Below are 12,469 nucleotides of genomic sequence, written 5' to 3'. Positions count from 1 at the left end.
CCGCGTCTCGTTGGCCTGCAAATCTACGCGGACACGGCGACGTCGGTTACAGCCGTTACAAAATCTGCGACTCGCAATGTAGTGATTACCCAACTTTACGCAAGTTCCCTTATTGAACTTTAATGCAATGATATATCCAATAAATGTCCGGCTTGCTGCTTCGTGTTATATCAAGAAATAAGAATTAAGTATTGTAATTACTATATGTACACATATGAAGAAAATTACATTATTACGTACTAGCTTCGAACCTAAATAGTGCCCATATTTTTAAATATGTATAATTTAAAATAAATAGTTTTTATTTTCAAAACCATGTTCTAACTCTTAAGATTATAAAATGTCACAAAGCCAAAAGTCGTTATGAAATTGTATTTAAACCTTACCTTGTGTACCTATATAAGTGCAATTTCAGACTAGCGGTTATTTCGACTTAGGTACACGCCATCGATTTCAGACCCCAAAAATCTAACGGGCGCATATGAACATATTATTCACTCGAACTTATGATAGATTCATACCGACTGGTACTGGTGGACTGGTGATTTGAGCTTTTAAGTACAACAGCAACCGCAGCAACACGCGATTTCAACAGTTTAAATAAGTAAGCTTGTTTACCTACGTGCATCTAAAACGCTACTCTGAAACCGCTCGAAGCTTGACGAAGTCGCAGAATACAAAATAAACATTTTCATTGAAAGAAAATAAAATGAAAATGTATGTTATGCGAAGGTCGACCTTATTATATCTGAATGCCAGTGAAAAATAAGCTTATGATGTGTCGCGAAACAAATCAGTGCTTTGTAATACTTAGTACATTAATTGCGGTAACTTTGTTTTCATTCGAACTGTAATGATAAACCCGCACGTGTGCTACCAAAATAAAAGGCTTACACTTTAATACTTATAGATATTATCTAGGGACCTATCTATCTTTCCTTCCTCTGTGGTACTTATATTGATTACTGATCTTTGTCACCAGATATTGACTGTCTGGAGCTTTTGAAGTTAGGCTTTTACTTGCTTGCCAGTTCATTAGAGTAAGCTAGAAATATTTTTTCTGACAGTTATAAAACATTGTTTCAGTTTTCCATGGTTATACAATCCTTCAATATTGTGATATTAGAACCTCGCCTTAGAAAGCCAACATACTATTATTTGCATTTTAGGCAGCAGTAAGTTTATCAGCCGATGGCGTATTTCAAAAATCGACTTCAGAAAACTATATTTTTAAGGATTTTTTTTTGTATAAAACTCGCGTATGTAGACGATATGGTATGTGTTTTGAAGGACGTGAACGGAAATAGTAAATTATTGCAAATGCCGGGACAAAGGCAATTGCTGATCGAGTAGGTATAAGTTTGTCCGACCCGCGAGACTTCACTTCCACTAACAGCGATTGCCATTTTCGATTTTCATTTCATTAGTACTTTTCTCAAATAATGCATTGAAATTAATAACACTTTTTTTTTATAATATAGGTACATAAGTGTTAGTATTAAAAGTTTAGTAATACTTCTTTCTTTCTCCTGCCCTGTTCCCAATGTTACTTGGGGTCGGCGCAATATGTCATTTTCTTCCATTTTCCCCTGTCAATCGTCATACTGACACTCACTCCCTTCCTATTCATATCATCTTTCAGGCAATCCATTCATCTTTTCTCAGGTCTTCCTCTTCCTCTGCATCCATTTACATTCACACTTAGCATACACTTTGTTGCATGCGTATCATCCCGTAGTAACGCATATATTATAAATCATCAATCGTCATTGGTCATATTGGGGCAAATATTACCCTGGTCACTTCTTCTGCTTCATAGATGGAGGATACATCTACCTGTATATGACAGCTCAAAGCGTAGATAGATGTAGGTGGTAAAATGAAATCTATGATCTGCTGAAAGAACAATGTCAGGTTTCGGCCCACCCAATCAACTTTTAAAACTAAATTCTCACTGACACAAAGTTCTTTACTACAAAAATTTAAATATAAAATACTAACTTCTTATAAAATATTTAATTGTTATCTAGAACTTTTCCAAAAAAAATATCATATTATTTTGTTTATCGAGTTCAGGTTTTTCGTTTTAATAATTTGGAATAATTTGGTTTTGAGAAGTTCAATGCACAAGTGGAAAAACTTCTAACATTAAACTACACAAAAAACTGTAAGAATTTTCACTGTACATGAAATATTTTTATTGAGCCTAAGTTACTATGGACGTCTGACATTGTTCTTTATCATGTACGACTGTACTATACAATACTACTAGACTATACTACTTATAGACTATACACGATCGTTAATTGACATACCAATTATTAATAGATCTTAATAGAACAACCGAATCACCCACCCTATCTGCAATTTCAATACCTAGATATCTACTGAAGTCTTTAATTCCAAAAACATCCAGGTCGAGAGGTAGTGGTCATAGAATACATACATTAAGTTGGAAAAACTTTGTATTATCTATATAGCTCTTCCCGGACGATTCATCCGCATCCAGAAAAGAATAGGTCTTGGCCACGCGGCTTAAAATAGTGTTTAAGCAAAATTCTTTGGCTGATGGTCTCACCTTCATAGAAAACCAAACATCTGAATCAGTTCAGGAGCAAAAACTCACGCAGTAAGGCAATATAAAACACCGAATAAACAGCAATTTTCAGGCTACATATCTATGTACATACAATATAATTCAAATTGATAACCTCAGGCCTCCGTGTTATGGGTACTGGGACAGAAAACCTCTTCGTGGTGCACCTGAGGGAATGGGATGCCGTCATCTCCTTCTGCTAAGCAGTCATGCTCGAGAAGGAGATGGTGGAATGACTGAGAGGTCGCACCTCTCATCCCAACCACTGCGGTGGACGTAAAAGACACCACGGATACGGGGTATCGTGAGGCGCTTCGCGGCCACCCTAGGCGTGGGTCTACGGGCGGTAAGTTCGGGTGGCTCATCGTCCCACCGTCTGACAGAAACAGGCCCCTGACGATGACGCACGTTGTTCCCCGCGCGAGAAGAAATGTCAGCAAACCGCAGCGGGGCCCTGTAGAACCAAGACCAAAATTGCCAAAATTGTCCGAGGGAGATAAAAAAAAACATCCGTATTATTAGGTCGATTAAAAAATGAGTACCTACGGACAGACAAGTGATTGACAGACAATGAAACGGTGTTTCTGATAAAAATATTTGCATGTCGGAGGCGTCATCAGGATGGCACTATCATCCGACATCAGTTAGGGTAATCAAGCAAAGAGATAACTCAAAGAAACTCAAAACTCAAACAAACTAAAAACTCAAACGTTTATTCAAATTAGTCAGAACAAAAGACAGCCCCCAAACGCCCGCCCTTCGCCACTTCCTATGTGTTTTGGCTTGGGGAGAAGAAGTGGCGGAACAAACTCCCCAGCAACACATGTCTGTCTGTTAGGTTAGAAGAACCATTACAATACAAAAATTATAAGACACTACAATTAGTTTAGGTACTACAACGCTAGGCAATAACACTAGGTACACTACACGTAACGAAAGGCAGTAACGCGACAACTCCACGAAGACTCGACGAAGCCTCGACCAAGACTCGATCAAGACTGAACCAAGACTGAGCTCCGCGGACGCCACGCTGACCGCCACCACTCTGCTAAGCGCGCCAAAATGTTGTTTCACCGGAAACGCCACCAGAGGGCGCGCTTGCGTGACGTTTAGTGTCCGTACTATTGACAGTCTCCGACACGGCCATCCTGCGTAGACCCACGTCCTCGTGGGTTAATCTGCAACAACACAAACAACACAGTATGCACAGTACAGCCTCGGCCACTCCTGACCACAACAGTAACTCTCGATCTTTGTTTTACGCTCTTACTTCTCTCAAGGAAATGAAACAAACTTCAAATGGCCTCAATTAGGTCTTTAACAAAAAATCTAGGTGACAACTAGTTCTCAAAAGCTATACCCAGAGCAACCGAGTACTAAACTCTCACAAGCAACAAATCAAACTCCACATTTAATTGGGAAATGATCAATGAAAAGAAAGAAAATAATCGTTTCATTACAATAATTCAGAATCAAAATTAGGAATTTCAAAGTAAAACTGATCACTGCCTCTTACAAGAGACAATAAACTCTAAACTGATAAATTAAAACAAAACATTTAAGCTCTACATGTGACCATGGCTACACTTAGCCCAGTAACCTCCAGTTACTCTTTACTCTTTACTGCGAACCTCACATAGGAACGCCGAGTCTACCCTGGACTCATTGGTTTCCACTGAAACCCGACCTCCGCCAGAGCTGACTGCTTACCGCGTACTCACGGACTACTCACTGAGCAGACGCCGATTTCTACTGAGCTACGGCTACACGACAGCCTCTGGTACGGTCCGATCATCATGCAAACTCAAACACTCCTCAATATCATAATTACTTCGTTCCATCTCAATTTCATCAGTGATACTTTGATTTTCCGGCCTATCAAGTGCGAATTGATTTTTAATTAGAATCAAAGGACAATGCTAATCTTTGTATGGAAGTTGGGCTCAAGTGTTGTCCACAGTAACTGCATAGTGTATTATGTTCCATAGGCTTATATTAGGTCCCAGACCAAAGCATTTCGAAATCTATCCCGGGAGTCCTGAGAAAAACTGGTTTGACTCTTATTCAATATTACATAAAAATAAGCTTACGAACTCTTAACTATTCCACTTTTATTACCTTAATTGAAATGAATTATATTCATTGACAAATACGAGGTATTGTACACGACTACTTTTTGTTAACCGACTTCCAAAATGGAGGAGGTTCTTAATTCATTTGTATTCTTTTTACGTTTGTACGTGCATAACTCCGTCGTTTACCAATCGATTTCAACAATTATTTTATTGTTTGTAAGGGCTTACTTCCTCAATGGTTCATTTGTCATCCGGCCCAGGGTCTGGTGATGGAACCTCTAAAAAAATCGGGAGCGACTCTCGAAAAATTGTAGACACATATCGAGTAAAACCTTGTCATTCGGGTATATGTGTCAGACACCACAAAACTGTAAAGGTTAAGATCTGACCTGACAATGGAGACGACAGAGAGACGAGGGAACTCCTCAACGGTATCTACTAACTACCTCATGTTCGAGCTTATTTTATTCCTCTTGATAAGATTTTTCTAGAAGATAGCTTATTGCGCAGGCACCTTGTAGATTTAAACCGTAAATTCAAAAATATTGCGGTAATTGCCTTTTTTTTCAGAAAATCATTGTCAGTTCTTATTAGAATCCAACGCTTTTAGAATTTATTTGAAAATCACAGTAAAAAAAACCCATTCCAACATTTTCCAGCACTGGATCCTGACAGCGAGATCCTAAGACTTATTTGGCAGAAAAGTCTTATCAGATTAATCTCTCGGGACCCCTGGGACCGATTTCAAAAATATTTTGATTTCATGTTTAGAGTGAAGTAAAGAATCTATTTCAATCACTCCCACTACTGGGCAAATGGCACAGGCTTTGTGAAGCGATTGTTCATGTGGAATATAAGAACCGGTTTTTCACCCGGACCCCAGGGACCGATTTCAAAAATATTTTAATTTCATGTTAAAAGTGAAGTAAAGAATTTACTTTAACCACTCCCACTACTGGGCAAATGCCAAAGACTTTGTTAAGTGACTATCTAAGGAGAACATTTGAACCGGTTTTTCTCGGGACCCCTGGGACCGATTATAAAAATATTTTAATTTCATGTTAAGAGTGAAGTAAGGAACCTATTTCAATCACTCCCACTACTGGGCAAATGCCAAAGACTTTGTTAAGTGACTATCTAAGGAGAACATTTGAACCGGTTTTTCTCGGGACCCCTGGGACCGATTATAAAAATATTTTAATTTCATGTTAAGAGTGAAGTAAGGAACCTATTTCAATCACTCCCACTACTGGGCAAATGCCAAAGACTTTGTTAAGTGACTATCTAAGAAGAACATTTGAACCGGTTTTTCTCAGGACCCCTGGGACCGATTTTAAAAATATTTTAATTTCATGTTAAGAGTGAAGTAAGGAACCTATTTCACTCCCACTACTGGGCAAATGACATAGGCGTTGTAAAGCGACAGTTCATGTGGAATATTAGAACCGGTTTTTCTCCGGACCCCAGAGACCGATTTCAAAAATATTTGGATTTCATGTTAAGAGTGTAGTAAAGAACCTATTTTGACCACTCCCACTACTGGGCAAATGCCAAAGACTTTGTTAAGTGAATATCTAAGGAGAACATTTGAACCGGTTTTTCTCGGGACCCCTGGGACCGATTTCAAAAATATTTTAATTTCGTGTTAAGAGTGAAGTAAAGAACCAATTCCAAACACTCCTACTACTGGGCAAATGGCTCAGGCCTTGTCAAGTGACTCTTCATGGAGAATATTTGAACTGGTTTTCCTCCGGACCCCAGGGAGCGATTTCAAAAATATTTGCATTACGTGTTCAGAGTGCACTAAGGAACCCTCTGGAACTACTCCCACTGCTGGGCAAACTATGAGCCCAGACCCTGGCATTGTCCTTTATTTTGTGTACAATAAAGAATAATAAGAAAGCATTGATAATAATCTAAAACACAAGTGACAGAATACAAGTCACAAATTATTCCTCAAAATCAGTCACGACTATGGACCAGCTCAATAATTCAAAGTTACAACATTTAATTGGTTATCGTGAAGTTTGTCTGGTCAATTTAAACATTTTCAATGAAATAGAATGCTTTCACCTTGTGTGATGACATGCGATGTCCTGGCCTGTCGCAACTCATACGGCCTCCACGACAAATCCGGGGGAGGATGACGCTCCAAACAGCAACTGCAGCGCACCTCGCCCGCCGCTTGACTAGTAGACCTCGTCCTGTTCTCCAGGCTCGGTTCACCTTAGATTATATCTGTAAAGCTAGAAATAAAAAGTGCTTAGGCAACCGATAAATATTGACAACATATGGGTCAGCAACAAACCTTCTCGTTATGTAAGATAGTAAGACCTACACACATGTTACAGATTTAAAGAATAGCAATCACTATTCAAATGAAGAAACTAGATACATTAAATGCTAAGCACGAAATCAAAGAAAGATCGAATTGCTAGTCAGACTCAACTTGTAAATTACAAAATCATTACAGCTACGGTTGTCATTCACATCTACGCCTTCTACTTGATAGGCTTCACATAACCGTCGTGTCCCTTAGCCGAGCTCTCAGCCCATCCTGGCCTCCTAGGGACCACAACCACAACCACAGTGACATGACACCAACTGTACCACAGATTCACACAGGTCTCTTCCTGGTCACCCCGATGCCGTCACACAGGCCAACGGGTCTCTTCCAAGTCACCCCGATACCCATCATAGGTACAGCTTAGCGCAACGAAATTACTGAGTAGGTGAATGTAACGCCTTACCAAAAATCTATAGTCTGATGCACAATTCAATCAAATGACGCAAAACTGAAATATTCTAATTTGAGGTTTTAATTGATAAACAGAAACCAAGTCATCCCTGTGACCAAACATAAGGTACACACTTCAGCCATCCTTGTGACAAGTGTTCAACGGCAGTCATCTCTGTGACTTCCAACGTAACAGTCAATCAACCCTGTGATTGAAGCGCAACACACAAGCATACACACATGTCAACCCTGTGAACCTAGCTTTCATCATCTACGATTTCATTAATTAAAAAAAAAAAACTACCATCATTAATCACACATCAACATCTCAACACATATCGTGATTCTACACAGTGCCTCCATCAAGCACGCAAATCAACATACATAACGCCTCCATCAAGCGCTATCTGGTTTGAGACCAAATAGAACCAAACGATCAGCCGAAACCACCTAATACCACCAGCTATATCTATGCTGGCCGTTTGAAGAGGTTGAGACCGGGCTCTCTGCGGCTCTGAAGGAACGAGACTGCTGCTACAAGGAAAACACCCTAACACCCAATCCTGCCAAAACTCACGTCTTGTGCCTACCATCTACGCAACCGCACGGCTAACCACGAGATAGATGTCGTTTGGAGAGCCGTACGTATCGCGCACATGAACTGCCCAAGGTCCCTGGGCGTAAACCTGGATAGGGCACTGACGTGTAACACCAACTGCGAATATGTCAAAAAAAAGGTGAATTCGAGTAACAACGAGTAGTCGCGTTACACAGTGGAAAGTTGCTCGACCTGATTTCATACCACCCGTAGAACGACTCCCATCAGTCATGAATTAGCGTGTTCTGTATGGAAGTCCCTAACAGACTACGTACACCAGTCGGCAGATGCAAGGATAATCTATCTCGGTAAGGCTATGCTGACGACAGCAGATTGCCGCACCACAACCACAAACAATGCTGCCTAATGTGCCCCAACACCTGCAAATTAAAAGATCTTCTTGCCGCCACTGACATTACGTTAACGTCAGAAGCGACATTTACGTGCTCTCCGATGCACGAGTGAACTAATCCTCAATCCCCAGACTAAAGGCTGCTTTGTGAAAGTTTCTAAAACCCACAAAGCGATTTCGTCCCGACCCGGGAATCGAACCCAAGACCTCGTATATAGCAGTCACGCTTGCGACCACTAGGCCAACGAGTCAGTCAAACAGTACAATGTACAATGACAAGCCACAATAAAATTGGATTGATCTCACCATGTTTATCATTCAGGCGTCTCTTAACATCTCTGTGCATAGTGCCTCGTGTATGGTTATGCTGAAATCCGGCGCGCAGTAGAATCCAGGCGCGCAGGTCGCGCTCGCGAACACCACAGCGACGAACTAGCAGACTAGACTCCTTTCACTCGAAGCAGGGGAGGCTCACGGGATTATCACATGCAAAAGAGTTTGGAAATCGGTTAATTTTATCACAACATTTTCATAACAACTATGATAATATTGCTATCATGGCATAAATCTAATTTCACTGATTGACGATTTTCCCAGCAATGCAATTTATGAAGGTCACGTGAACAGTATGTCAGAACATTATCACATTCGGATTAAAACAAACCTAACAGTAGCTTTATAACGAAGCTTGTGGCAATGAATGCTTCCTGAACCCAGGCGGTTCATAACCAACAATAATCAGCGAGACAGACTGCCTTTCAAATTTAAAAATGTCGTAAAACAAATAACGTCAACATAAAGCAAAAATGGATCGGTCTCACCGGGTTTCCACTCAACGCCTCAACGCGCATGACGATCGCACATCGCTATGGCGCGCAGTACAGCAAGGCTTTCGCGGACGTGAAGCCACGGAGATGCACGAGCACCAACACTCCGAACTCACGATGACACGTTGGGCTCCTGGCAGGCAGCTGGAATGCTCCGCAGTAATTTTGTCGCCAGATTGCACAATAACCACCGTCATTGTTGAAACATGAAAAAAAAGACAGATTCGGTTAATTTTCTAGCATACCCTCAATAACTAGCTTGACATGTAACAATGGAAAACGATACCATTACCATAACCGTGGTTACTATACTTGTACCTTTGCTGAAATTCTTAATAATTCTTCTACTACAAACTCCATTTCAAATTATCGACGTTACATTTTTTTTTGTTAGTGGGTAGAAATTTATCTTCGCATGGCGAATTCGAAACGCATGTGGGCATTCAGATTGCATCCCACTTCTGATGTCGGAGGCGTCATCAGGATGGCACTATCATCCGACATCAGTTAGGGTAATCAAGCAAAGAGATAACTCAAAGAAACTCAAAACTCAAACAAACTAAAAACTCAAACGTTTATTCAAATTAGTCAGAACAAAAGACAGCCCCCAAACGCCCGCCCTTCGCCACTTCCTATGTGTTTTGGCTTGGGGAGAAGAAGTGGCGGAACAAACTCCCCAGCAACACATGTCTGTCTGTTAGGTTAGAAGAACCATTACAATACAAAAATTATAAGACACTACAATTAGTTTAGGTACTACAACGCTAGGCAATAACACTAGGTACACTACACGTAACGAAAGGCAGTAACGCGACAACTCCACGAAGACTCGACGAAGCCTCGACCAAGACTCGATCAAGACTGAACCAAGACTGAGCTCCGCGGACGCCACGCTGACCGCCACCACTCTGCTAAGCGCGCCAAAATGTTGTTTCACCGGAAACGCCACCAGAGGGCGCGCTTGCGTGACGTTTAGTGTCCGTACTATTGACAGTCTCCGACATGCATATATTTATCGGATCTTTGCGATCAATTTAACTGTTGCAACTGATAACGTCAATATTAATTTCTTTATTTTTCTGTCTTCTCGTATTACGCAGCACGCACGATAGTGCACAGTACGGAGTTTCAAAGCCTATAATATATCTATCTGTGATTCTGTTTGAGTAAAGATTAACAAAAAAAGACACGAAAATTCTTCAGAAATATAACTTAAAAACCACATTGTGAAATTGAAGTCGTGTATATGAATTCCAGCATTCATCACTCAATCGGGTGGTCGCTACCGACCTAGTTCTTATCGAAAGGTTTTTCTGCAACAGTGCCGTGTAATTAACGGAGAAAACATTATGATTTATATTTAAATACCTACTAGGTATCTCGGGGGAACTTCTTCCCGTACCCGGACAAAACATAGCCTGTGTCAGTTGCCAGGAATAGTACACCTTTTAGAACAGTGATAGAATTTTTATAATCTTAAGTTTAATAGCATTTATCAACAAACCCTCCTAAACTTGGATAAAGCCTAAGTATTTACCTAATAGACCTGACCTATCACAAAAAATTGAAAATATAATAAACTTAGTATAAGTACAATCGGTCTTTGCTGTTATACAAAAAACGTACCGATCTTGTTTTTTTTTTTTTTTTTTATTGTAATTAATCCAAAAAAAGTATTAAATAATCTTAATACGAATCTCGAACACTAGCGGCCAGCACAAGACCTCGGATGCTTATTTAACTTCCAAGAATTGTTTAAATGAGCGGTGAAAGCTACACAAAACAGGTGTGTAACACATTACTGACGACGAACAGGGTAGATGCAGTCACATTTCACGAAACTTCAATATTATGACATTGCGATATTTCAGTATAATTCATAAACAGAACAATTCTTTATAGTTTTTAATAGGAACTTTATAATATAACAGTTAATATATTTTGGATCAGGGTAGATGCCTTTTGAAACAAAATTACATTAGGGCAAAAACCCTTTTGTATTTATTTTACCCATAATTTTACCGAATTTTCTTCCCTTTCGATTGTGCTGCACTTGCATCCTACCGTGATTTTATTTTACTTTTTACCATTTTAAGCTTTCACGTACGATTTTTCATTTAAGTAAAATCCCTTATCACAAAGGTACAAGTCGGTTGTACAGCGATTCGCTTGCTGCACTCACACCAAAGTTGGTTGTACAGCGATTCGCTTCTGTCACAAATTGCATCCCAACTCCCAACATGTTAACTTATACTTTACTTCGAAGTACCTATGTAAGTATGTATTGAACATCGGAATGTCGTACTTCGGACCGAAAACTCTTCAAACGTATGAAAATAGGAAAACTGACACATCGTATGACAGATATTTACGACTTTCGGTAAAATAATTTTCGTTATCTTCTTATACATATATAAAAATAAATTGCTGTTTATTAGTCTGACTTAAACTTCAGAATGGCTCGACCAATTTCGCTTATTTTGGTTTTAAAATTTTTGTATAGGTCCATGGAATGGTCAGTGGTTTAAACGATACGAAGTTCGCGGGATCAGGTAGTTTTCAATATACTTATACATTTATTTGTAATAATTATTTCTTAGGTATTATGTAGGTAATTCAGGTACCAAGTGCGATTTTTCGTTAATTTGAGAAGTAAACATAAGAGAAAAAAAAGAAGTTATTGCTACCGCATTGCTTTTTTTTTGTTCACACAAAAAATGAAGAATGAGAACGCGAATTTTCTTTCTTATTTTGAGTAGGTAGGCACAAAGTGCAAATGAAGAAAAGGCCGCGAGCGCGATTTCTTTTTTGGTTTTCATTGAGGATTAAAAAGGTAAAATTGTAAAAGTAAAACAAAAGCGGTTTTTTAACACGCTTTAATTATTTATTTGTCGGATGGATAAATTAAAAACTGAACAAAGAAGAAAAAGTGCAAAAGAAAATGCCACGAGCTTAGCGAGACCATTTTCTTTCAAATCCGAAGTGATAAGAAGTTACGACCAAAACAAGAGCGTTTTTTTTTTAGGGTTCCGTACCCAAAGGGTAAAACGGGACCCTGTTTTCGCTCCTCTGTCCGTCTGTCACCAGGCTGTATCTCATGAACCGTGATAGTCAGAGAGTTGAAATTTTCACTGTTGCCGCTATAACAACAAATACTAAAAACTAGAATATAATAAGTATTTCGGGGAGCTCCCATACAACAAACGTGATTTTTTTGCTCATTTCTGCTCGATATCCATAAAAATATATAGAATATTAGTTTGGATGGTACCTACGGAACCCTA

This window comes from Helicoverpa zea, chromosome 1 (genome assembly GCF_022581195.2).
Source record: "Helicoverpa zea isolate HzStark_Cry1AcR chromosome 1, ilHelZeax1.1, whole genome shotgun sequence".
In the NCBI taxonomy this organism is placed as follows: Eukaryota; Metazoa; Arthropoda; class Insecta; order Lepidoptera; family Noctuidae; genus Helicoverpa; species Helicoverpa zea.
The sequence above is the reverse complement of the archived record's forward strand: the minus strand, read 5'-3'. Positions refer to the sequence as shown.